Consider the following 12,156-nt stretch of genomic DNA (forward strand, 5'->3'; position numbering starts at 1 on the left):
ATCACAGCCTCCGGTCACATCAGAGCAACAGGACTCCTCCTCACTAGATATGTCATTCCTCTCTCCAGCATCCCCGCTTTTGACCTTCTCCGGAAAAATGGAGGAACTGGTTTATGCTGGAACAAAACTATCCCACTCTATTGCTGCGAGCCCGCAGCCTTCAACCAGAAAACGGCAAGCCCCACAACCACCGAAGCCAATGGGCCCAGTTCCCTCTCCTCGTCCTGTGAGAGCTCTTCAGTCTCAGACACAACGCCAAGGCACACACCCTCCTCCATCTACTGTAGGTGAACCAAAAACAACTGATAACGGCTCTCAGTGATGTGTGTCGGGTTCCTGCTATGAAAATACTAATACCTTTATCAAATGTTTACAAAAGCAGGAACTCAGTGTACCCATATCTTTCTCTATTTCTGTTTCTCTATTACATGATAGAAAGCCCAGCAAGGCCTTATAAAACCGTAGGGCAAATCAATATAATCTGTTGCCTGTGACATATCAAAATAAGTTTTCTGTTAGGGAAAAAATTTGTACTGTTAAGTTAGCACTTTTAAATATCTGTTCACTTAAAAATAAATCACTTCTAGTCAGCGACTTAATAACTACAAACAACCTGGATTTTATGTTTCTAAATGAAACATGGCTAGAAGAAAGATACAGTGCAACAGTCCTTAATGAAACAGCCCCTCCTAACTTTACTTTTATGAGTATCTGCAGAACTGCTAGGAGAGGTGGAGGTGTAGCTGCTCTTTGTAGCCTCTTATGGAACGGCTGAAATTCCACAAGGGGGCGCATTTGTTCCTCAGACGTTGCACAATAAACATGACATCCGAATATATTCATTATAAATCATGAATGAAAAGTGAGATTCGAACGAATGTCTGTTAGTGAACTTATTGTATACACTATTTATATCGTAATTCGGTCAGAAACTTAAAGATTGTGAGATGAACAAATCGTTTTGGATTAAAAGGCTTGGATATTCCATTTCCTTGGACTTTTGGGGATTTATGAACAATTTGTTTTGGACAATTTCACTGAAGCGGATAAAGGAAAGATTTTGAAGGTAAGTAAATATCCTAAATCGGCGCCGCCCGGTTCAGGTAACTAACAACTAGATTACAGTTTTATGACTGCTAAAAATCATATTATGCTTTCTGTGTGCGCTTAATGGAATCCCGAAAGTCTAAGCTTTACAACGATGTGCCGCATGACGTATATTTTTGTATCTTTTTGAATGTGTATCAACCAACCGAGTCCAGTGTAACTCAGAACTAATCGTTTATTGTAATACGCCAGATACACGTTTAGTCCCAGCGTGAGCTCGTCTGTCGCATTCTAGTGACATCATCCGGGCTGCTGGTAACTTAAAGTGACATACACCTATAAACTCTACATCCCCCTTCTTTTAGCAAGGAACAATAAATGCAAATAACATGCACAAAATATAACAATAATAAAGGATGTTTCAATAAGAACATATACCAGGTCCAGTACTGTGTATTGGTACACCTATATAACATGCAAGTTGCTGACGTTACCACGAAATGACAAAACCCATATATATTTGCACAAAGCACTTAAAGAAATCACCACACACAGTCAAGTCATAACAAAGTCCCTGTAATACTGGTTGGGGCGACTGACTCTTCCTGAACGAGTCACCACTGCTTGCTTGCCATTTGCATCCCCATCATTACCAACTACCTGAGCCTGGGGTTGTATCATGAGACCTGTGGTAGTAGCAGGTGATGTGCGGGGTGCATTGGTATGAGTTACTGAAGGAAAGTCTTCCTCATGGTCACTTGGGGGTGGTTCAGAGACATGCAGTAGGTGGCGTCTGTTTCTAACATATTTGGCTCCCTGTGATGTAACCACATAGCTGTTTGGTTGCGGAGCAGGGCCATTTACAACCGCAAGTCTGTCAAATCCACGTGCTGTTTGCATTCTTACTGTTTGCCCTGACTTCAGTGCAAGTAGCTGATGAGCATTTCTGTCGTAATAGACTTTTCCCCTCATTCTTTGTTTGGAGATAGCGGAGTGTACATCTTTATGGATGGAAGGCTGGAGCATCGCCTTGGTGACAGGAATGAATGTTCTTGTTTGCCTGGAAAACAGTCGTTGTGCAGGCGATGGAAGACCATCTCTGGGTAGGTTGCGTGCATGTAGTAGAGCAGCACGGATGTCTGTATGGTCTCTGTAACATTTTTCCAGAAGTTCTTTTGCGGATCTGACGGCACGCTCAGCCAATCCATTAGACTGGGGATAGTGGGGGCTGCTGCGAATATGCTTAAAGTCCCATGTGTGTGCAAAGTCTGCGAACTCCCTGCACACAAACTGAGTAGCATTGTCGGTCATGAGAGTGTGTGGAATCCTATGAACTGCGAAGTGTCGTTTCAACTTTGCGATAACTGTTAAACTTTTCATGTCACGGAGGTAGTCCACTTCAAACCAGCCAGAGAAGGAATCCACGAGCACTAGATGTGTTTTTCCATGCCATTCAAAAAGATCAGCAGCCGTGAAGGACCAGGGAAGATCTGGGATGTCGTGTAGCTGCAATGGTTGTTTCATCTGGTGTGGTCTGAGTGCATTGCAAGGTGCACAGCGTGACAGCTCTATCTCAATGTCTGTGTAAATTGATGGCCAGTACATAGTTTCTTTAGCCCTCCGCTTGGTTGCTGCAATGCCTGGGTGACCCTGATGCAGTTGTTGAACATAAGTGTGTTGCAATGCAGATGGGATAATGAATCTCTCCCCCCGGAACAGCAAGTCATCCTGAATGGTCAGTTCATCTCTCATGGAGAAGAAAGGCCGCAACGCATGTGGAAGCTCCTTCGATGTGTCAGGCCAACCCTTCCTAATCACATCAGCGAGTTGTTGGCATAGCACATCTTTCAGCACAGCAGCTCTTAGTTCATCTATGCGACGGGAGGAAAGAACCTGCACAGTCATGACCTCTAGAAGGTCATCAGTGAGTGATGGCTCCGATGTGGAAAGATAAGCACGGGAAAGGGCATCAGCCACATATAGCTCCTTACCACGTTTGAAGATCACGTCTAGGTGGTAGCGATGCAGTTTCATCATCATGCCCTGTAAACGGGGTGATGCAGTGTGAAGTGGCTTTCTTAATATGGTTATCAATGGCTGATGATCAGTTTCGACAGTGACTGGACGGCCATAAATGAAGTCATGGAATTTGTTTGTTGCAAACACAAGTGCCAGCATTTCTTTCTCAATTTGGGCATAACGTGACTCAGTAGGTGTAAGTGCACGTGAAGCAAATGCTACAGGTCGTCCTCGCTGGAGACACACAGCACCCAATCCATGTTGAGAGGCATCAGCGGACAGAACCACAGGAATGCACGAGTCAAAGTACTGCAGTACTGGGGGGTTTGCTAAAGCATGCTTTAACTTTGCAAATGCTTCGTCATGAGTCTCATGCCAGCACCAATCTGTGTCATGGTGGAGCAGCTGTCTTAAAGGACCAGTCAGGTTGCTGTGCTGAGGAATAAATTTTGACAAATAGTTGGTCATACCTAGAAACTGCTGCAGTGCCGTTTTATCTTGAGGTTTTGGCATGTCATGCACAGCTTTGCTTTTCTCTGGGTCTGGTTTAACACCCTCCGCAGTGAGAAGATGGCCAACATACTGGACCGAACTGACTCTAAACTGGCACTTATCAGGGTTGAGTTTTAAATTGATTGAGCGAATTTTGTTCAGTACTTGTCGCAGACGTTCATCATGTTCTTCATGTGTCCGGCCCCAGATGAGAATGTCATCAACCACAATTTCGCAGGGCTGTCCGGCAAACAACTGTTCCATTGTCCTCTGAAAGACCTCACTGCCAGTACAGATTCCATACGGCATCCTTAAAAACCTGAAACGACCAAAGGGGGACATGAATGTGGTTAGTTTAGACGATGCATCATCAAGGGGAATTTGCCAAAACCCACATTTGGCGTCCAGAATTGTAAACCCTTTAGCACCAGGCATGTCTGCAATTATTTGTTCAATTGTTTTTAGGGGATGGCGTGGTCTTAGGAGGGCTTTGTTAAGATGGACAGGATCTATGCAAAGTCTCACGGACCCATCTTTCTTTTTAGCTGCAACCATAGCAGACACCCACTCTGTTGCCTCATTTACAGGTGTTATCACACCCAGCTCAGTCATTCGATCCAGTTCTGCTTTAACGCTATCCTTCATGGCGATTGGTATCTTACGAGGGGCACATACTACAGGGGTCACTGAGCTATCCAGTCTCATATGATAAACAGTTGGCAAGCTGCCAAGGACATTGCAGTCAAAAAGGTCACTGTATTCACGTACCTCTGGTGCTTCATGATGCAGCATATGAACGTCAGGTCCCAGCTGAATGAGTCCCATTGAGATGCTGTCTTGCAATCCAAGGAGGGGTTGCACACACCGATCAACCACGTGAAATTTAAGCTTCCCATGGATGCAGTGCAAAACTGTTGTACCCACAGTGTCAATTGTTTCTCCGCCATAAGCCACCAGGTTAACTTTTTCTGCAGTGTTGATGGGTATGGCGTGATCAAGAACATTTAGTGTTTGTTTGGATATGACGTTGCATTTAGCACCAGTATCCACTTTTACTTTTATTTGACCATTTCCATTTTGTAGTTTGAGAGTGGTGAAGATTTCACCCTTCTGATTAGTGAGATCAACGGGGTCACAGAAAAAAGTATCTTGTTCATTGTTATCAGTCTGTGCATCAAGCTCATGTATCCTATCTCTCTGCTGAGCTCTCTGTTGGTAGACTGGTTAAGCATTAGCTGACTGTGGTGCAGACCTGCAGCATCTAGCGAAGTGGTTTAATTTACCACAGTTGTTGCAGCGTTTGTTATATGCAAAGCACTTACTTCTCTCTGAAGAGTGTTGACCATTGCAGTTGAAGCAGCGAGTTGTTTGTAGTGCGCATACTGGCGTGTCCTTTCGTAACTCCTTCATACTCCTCTCTGATTGTTCGTGCATCATACAAGTTGTAACAGCCAAATCCAAAGTGAGATCCTTTTCACGTAGTAACTGTTTGCGTACAGTGTCGTTTTCTATGCCGCAAACTATGCGGTCTCTGATTAGCTCATCTTGCAGCGACCCGAAGTCACATTTTTTTGCCAGTATTTTTAAAGTGGAGACGTAGGCTTGTATGGATTCGCCAAGTTTCTGAGCTGCGGTATTAAACGCGTGTCTGTCCATGATGATGTTCTTTGCGGGTAAGCACAGTTTGGAGAATTTAGCTAGAAGTACATCAGGATCCTCTGAGTCTTCCCCGTCCGCGTAGACAAATGCCTCTGATTTATCAACTGCTTCGGGACCGGCCAGGTTTAGCAGTGTGTAGGCTTGTACCTTCTTCGTTTTGTCCGACAGTCCTGCGCAGCAGTAAATACGCCATTCCTTTTCAAACTTTCTCCAGTTGTCAGCAATATTGTCATCAAAAATCAAGGGATCAATGCGACGAAGTCCCTGTGCCATTGTAACTCACTTCTGACACCATGTATCTTTTTGAATGTGTATCAACCAACCGAGTCCAGTGTAACTCAGAACTAATCGTTTATTGTAATACGCCAGATACACGTTTAGTCCCAGCGTGAGCTCGTCTGTCGCATTCTAGTGACATCATCCGGGCTGCTGGTAACTTAAAGTGACATACACCTATAAACTCTACAATTTTGAAGATTTAATGCTTCAAAGTTACAATGACGTAATGCAGCCTCACGTGCAAGGGAGGGGGTGTGCCGTGTACGGCACAGTGTTCCTTATCAGGTTAAAGATGTCTATCAATGTAAGCAAGTGTCATTTGGGAATTACCCATCTTTTGAATATCTAGGTATTGTGTTGAAAGGTACCCCACGCATTCTACTTATCATTATTTACAGGCCCCCAAAATACTCTCCAGCATTTGTTGAGGACTTTACAGAACTGTTATCAATGATTTCCTCAGAGTTTGACTGTTTTGCTATTGCTGGAGATTTTAACATTCACATAGATAAGCCAGAAAACATTATGGCAAAAGATGTCACAGCTGTTTTAAACACTTTTGATCTGACTCAACATGTACATGGACCCACACACAATCGTGGACACACGCTAGATTTAATTATCAGTAAGGGTGTAAACATTTCATCAATTGTTATTAAGGATGTAGCACTGTCTGACCATTTCTGTATTTTCTTTGATATATTAATCTCTCCTACTATTGAAACTAAATCTGTGTCTGTCAAAAAGAAATGCTTAAACGAGAACACCAGTGTGCTGTTTATGAAGGCTATATCTTTAACACCAAGCATATCTGCAGACTCTGTTGATTCTTTCCTTGATTCCTTTAATTCGAAAGTTAAGAGTGCAATCGATGATATTGCTCCTGTGAAAGTCAGGAAGAAGAATGGCAGGCAAAAATCACCTTGGAGAAACTCAACAGAGCTCCAGAATATGAAAAGACAATGCAGAAAAGCTGAGCGCATGTGGCGGAAGACAAAACTTGTAATTCACTATAATATCTATAAAGACAGCCTTCATGCTTTCAGTGTAGAACTAGGCAAAGCTAGACAGACTTTCTTTTCAAATATTATAAACAACAACATAAATAACACACGCACTCTTTTTGCTACTATAGAGAGACTAACACCCCCCCCCCCAAGTCACATTCCTAGTGAAATGCTCTCAGACAGCAAATGCAGTGAGTTTGCTTACTTCTTCTCTGAGAAAATTAATAATATCAGAAAGGTGATCAGCACATCCTTGAGCTGTGCAGGGGTCAGACAAATCAGACCACAACATCAGAAAGTAGTTACGATGTCTGATATCGAAGCAGTTGATGGTAAAATTTTGGAAGAAACAGTACAGCATCTTAAAACATCAACCTGCGCCCTTGACACACTCCCCACATCTTTTTTCAAAAGTGTCTTTAACTGTTTAGAAGCAGATCTCCTAGAAGTGGTAAATTCATCCCTTATCTCTGGGACTTTTCCAAAGTTGTTGTTAAGCCCCTCCTGAAAAAGAGCAACTTGGATAACACTGTGTTGAGCAACTACAGACCAATCTAAAATCTTCCTTTCATAGGCAAGATCATTGAAAAAGTTGTTTTCAATCAGCTGAACAAATTCTTAATTTCTAATGGTTACTTTGACTTTTTCTATCTGGTTTCCGACCACACCACAGTACAGAGACAGCGCTCATAAAGATAATAAATGATATTCGCCTCAATACAGACACAGGCAAACTATCAGTGCTGGTGCTACTCGACCTCAGTGCTGCTTTTGACACTGTCGATCACAACATACTTATTGACAGGCTGGAAAACTGGGTCGGGCTTTCTGGGATGGTCCTAAAATGGTTCAGGTCATATTTAGAAGGGAGAGGTTATTATGTAAGTATAGGTGGCCATAAATCTGAGTGGACATCCATGAAATGTGGAGTCCCGCAAGGCTCAATTCTTGTGCCACTCCTGTTCAACCTGTATATGCTCCCACTAAGCCAAATAATGAGAGAGAACCAAATTGCCTACCACAGTTATACAGACGACACTCAGATCTACTTAGCTCTATCCCCTAACGACTACAGTCCCATTGACTACCTGTGCAAATGCATTGATGAAGTTAACAGTTGGATGTGCAAAAACTTTCTTCAGTTAAACAAAGAGAAAACTGAAGTCATTGCGTTTGGAAACAAAGATGAAGTTCTCAAGGTGAATGCATACCTTGACGCTAGAGGTCAAACAACTAAAAATCAAGTCAGGAATCTTGGTGTGATTCTGGAGTCTGACCTTAGTTTCAGTAGTCATGTCAAAGCAATAACTAAATCGGCATATTATCACCTCAAAAATATCGCAAGAATTAGATGCTTTGTTTCCAGACAAGATTTAGAGAAACTTGTGCATGCTTTCATCACCAGGAGGGTGGATTATTGTAATGGCCTCCTCACTGGCCTTCCCAAAAAGACCATTAGACAGCTCCAGCTCATTCAGAACGCTGCTGCCAGAATTCTGAGCAGAACCAGAATATATGAACATATCACACCAGTCCTCAGGTCTCTACACTGCCTACCAGTTACATTTAGAATTGATTTTAAAGTATTATTAATAGTATATAAATCACTCAATGGACTACGACCTCAATACATTGCTGATATGCTCATTGAATATAAACCCAACAGATCACTCAGATCATTAGGATCACATCAGCTAGAAATACCAAGGGTTCACTCAAAGCAAGGAGAGTCAGCTTTTAGCTGTTATGCCAGTCGCAGCTGGAACCAGCTTCCAGAAGAGATCAAATGTGCTCCAACAGTAGTCACATTCAAATCCAGACTCAAAACACATCTGTTTAGCTATGCATTTACTGAATGAGCACTATGCTGCGTCCGAACTGATTGCACTATATTATATATGCACTATTTTAATTCTTTTTATTTCTCTTGTTTTTAATGTTATTTTTAACTGTTTAATACTTTTATTCAATTTTTATTAAAATCACATTTATTTTATTTTAATTGATATTTTAAATTCATGTATCTTTGATTTTTCTTTTTCTCATTTCTATGTAAAGCACTTTGAATGACCTCTGTGTATGAAATGTGCTATACAAATAAACTTGCCTTGCCTTGCCTTGCCTATATTTAATTCAGAAAATAAAGACTAATTTTAGACCTTACTTAATGTGCAACTTTGTTCTTTTTTGTTCTTGATTTGTTCTCCCCTACCTGCTGCATATTCAACAGCGAGGAAGAAACGGAGTAGCTCATAGGCTACCGAGAGCAAAGAAAACGTGTTTTTATTCCTTGCATGTCTGTGCTCCACACTTAGGGTGACAACCTGCTGATAAGCCCAAGGGGGGACAAGGGGTATGTTTCTGAGGGACAATGTGGGACACTCCCTGGCGTGGCGGTGCCCTCACCCCACGGGCAGATTAATTGATAGTGGTTTACCCATTTCTAGCACATACCACCTTACATGGTATATTAATAATGCCCTATTCCCCTAAACATGTGTAATTGCTGATGTATGCTCATGAATAGGACAACTAATGTGTATTTTTTCTAAATAAACATTCATAATATTTTGAATATTCAATTGACAGATGCACTTCCACTTAGGATTTACTTTAGCTATTTGATTTTATTTATTTTTCATTACAATTTATTCACTTTAAATAAATTATAATATAAAATTATACGATTAACAGGAATTGTAGTTGCTCAACACCACCAGAACAGTTAAAAAGTCTTAACTCACAACTCCAGAGGTTCAAAGAACGAGAAGGGGGTGGGAGGATGGTGAACTTGCATGTTATTAAAGGCAGGTGCAGAAAAAAACGTATGACTTTCAGCCACAAATATTTCTTTTCCCAGTCTTTCTTGTACCCATGGTCATAGTTTGACAATTAGTGAGGTCCAGGGCCAGGGTGTTAAAGGGACACTTCACCCATTTGCATTAAGCTTTGTATAGTTAGAGACCCAGTCATGTTTTTGAATGGTCGTGCACAGGGTGCGATTTGCCGGGGGGATGCGTGGGATTTCCAACAATTGGGAGTAGATGTACTGAAAAATGTAGTTGGCTCCAATTAAAAGTAGCTAATGGTCTTGAAATACCATATGTGGGATACTTTGAAGTGGACGTGACCGTGTTGGGGCAAACTCTTCCTAGACAAGGTATTTTGGTTGTGAAAGATCCCGTTGATGCTGGGTTTCATAAGCGGAAAGAGCTGACTCCAGGTCTTTTAGGTATGAATGTGATTGGATAATGTTATAATGATCTATTTGAAAAACATGGCACAGCACTATTCTCAGTCCCACAGGTCAGGCAGGCAGAGATAGGCTGGAAAGATGCCTTGTCTCAGTGTTAGCGAGCAGATGATACCCCTTTTCCTGGATTTATTGGTTACGTGAGAGTGCAGTCCCTCCATGCGGTTCAGATTCCAGCTGAGACCATGAGGTTAGTACCTGCATTGTGCCCTAAGAGTATAAAAAGTTGTACCACCTTTGTTTTAGAACCTTTAGGTCCCAGTGATGGGGGGTTGCCTCCTGGGGTGTTAATATCACCGGCCTTAGTTCAATGTACACAAGGTGTAGTTCAGATACCAGTGGTCAATGTTGGTACAGAAGCTTTATATTTGCCACCAAGAATAAGATTAGGTAGTTTGGCTAGAGCGGAGGTAGTTATTAAATCAGAACAGAACATTGTGTTCAAAGCAGATTTACAATATGACCCTAATACAGTGATTGTACAATGTCAAGCCATTACCATAACTTCAAGCATTGACGTTCAAGGGCTAAAATTGCAGGGGCTGTCAGGGACTGAGGAGGAGGCAGTTGGGAGATTATTAACAAGATATTCTGATGTTTTTTCTAAGCATGATAGTGATTTGGGGTGTACAAATTTAATTGATCATCAAATCCCACTAGTGGATGATACACCAGTACGTCAGCAATATCGTAGAATTCCTCCCAGCCAGTTTGAGGCCGCAAAGGCACACATTAGGCAGTTGTTGGACAGTCAAGTCATTAGGGAGAGTTGTAGCCCATATGCGTCACACATTGTGTTGGTGAAGAAGAAGGATGGCTCACTGAGGATGTGTGTTGATTATCACAAACTCAATTCTAGAACTCGTAAGGATGCCTATCCCTTACCAAGGATAGAGGAGTCGCTTGATGCCTTGACTGGAGCAAAGTGGTTTTCGACGTTAGATCTGGCAAGTGGATATAACCAGGTGCCGGTAGCTGAAACTGATCGTTTTAAGACTGCCTTTTGCACCCCATTTGGCCTTTTTGAATTTAATAGGATGCCCTTTGGATTATGTAATGCCCCAAGTACTTTTCAAAGGCTAATGGAGAGAATTTTTGGCGACCAGAGTTTTCAGTCTTTATTGCTGTATTTGGATGATGTGAATGTTTTTTCAGCAACTGTCGAGCAACATCTTCAGCGACTTGAGTTGGTGCTAGAACGACTGCGACAACAGAATTTAAAGATAAAGCTGAGTAAGTGCCAGAGGTCTTTCTTTCAGCCAGAGGTCCGTTATTTGGGGCATGTGGTCTCGTCTACGGGCGTCAGTACAGATCCGGAAAAGACATCTGCGGTAGCTAAGTGGGTTCGCCCGAAAAATCTCCAAGAACTTCGATCCTTTCTCGGCTTTGCAAGCTATTATCGGCGGTTTGTGAAATTTTTTTCCTGTATTGCTGGACCCTTGAATACCTTGGTGGCAGAAGTGATCAGAGGAAAGAAAACCAAGCGGCCAAAGATTGATCTAGGGACTAAATGGACTGAGTCATCTGAAAATGCATTTCAAACTCTTAAAGCTGCTTTAATCAATGCCCCAGTGTTAGCTTATGCTGATTTTAGTAAGTCCTTTATCCTGGATATTGATGCAAGTCACCAAGGTTTAGGTGCAGTTCTATCGCAGGAAGAGGGAGGCAAGTACAGGCCAGTTGCATTTGCCAGCCGAGGTTTGCGACCCTCAGAACGTAACATGCAGAGTTACAGCTCCATGAAACTGGGATTTTTGGCTCTAAAGTGGGCTGTTACTGAAAAATTCAGAGAGTATCTGCTTGGTCAGAAATGCCTGGTGTATACAGACAATAACCCACTCAGTCATCTGCGGAGCGCAAAATTGGGGGCGTTGGAACAACGATGTGCTAACCAGCTTGCGGATTTCGATTTGGAAATTAAGTATAAGCCTGGACGGTCCAATGTGAATGCTGATGCTCTGTCTAGTAAAACTGCTGCACCTGTAGCCAAACTGGCAATGACTACTGTAATACCAAGAGAGTTATATCAATGTGCTCAGAACTCTCAACAAGTTGCAAGTGAAACCATTTCTGCTTTCCCTGAACAACCGAGAGAAGATCTAAGCAAGCTACAAGAATCTGATGCAGTTATTGGACGATTTCTTGTTTATTGGGATCGGCAAAGACCACCAGATGCACAGGCGAGGGCGTCAGAGCCATCGGAAGTACTTGAATTAGTACGGCAGTGGGGAAAGCTGATTAAGATAGAGGCAGTATTATATCACCGTTTTTTCCCACAAGATGAACATCGAGAAATCCGTCAAGTTGTCATGATGACCACGGCCATCAAGTGATTGAAAGAACAACAAGCTTAGTGAGAACTCGATGTTATTGGCCTGGTATGTTCAAGTTCATTGAGGA

The sequence above is a fragment of the Paramisgurnus dabryanus genome, chromosome 3, assembly GCF_030506205.2.
Source record: "Paramisgurnus dabryanus chromosome 3, PD_genome_1.1, whole genome shotgun sequence".
Lineage (NCBI taxonomy): Eukaryota > Metazoa > Chordata > Actinopteri > Cypriniformes > Cobitidae > Paramisgurnus > Paramisgurnus dabryanus.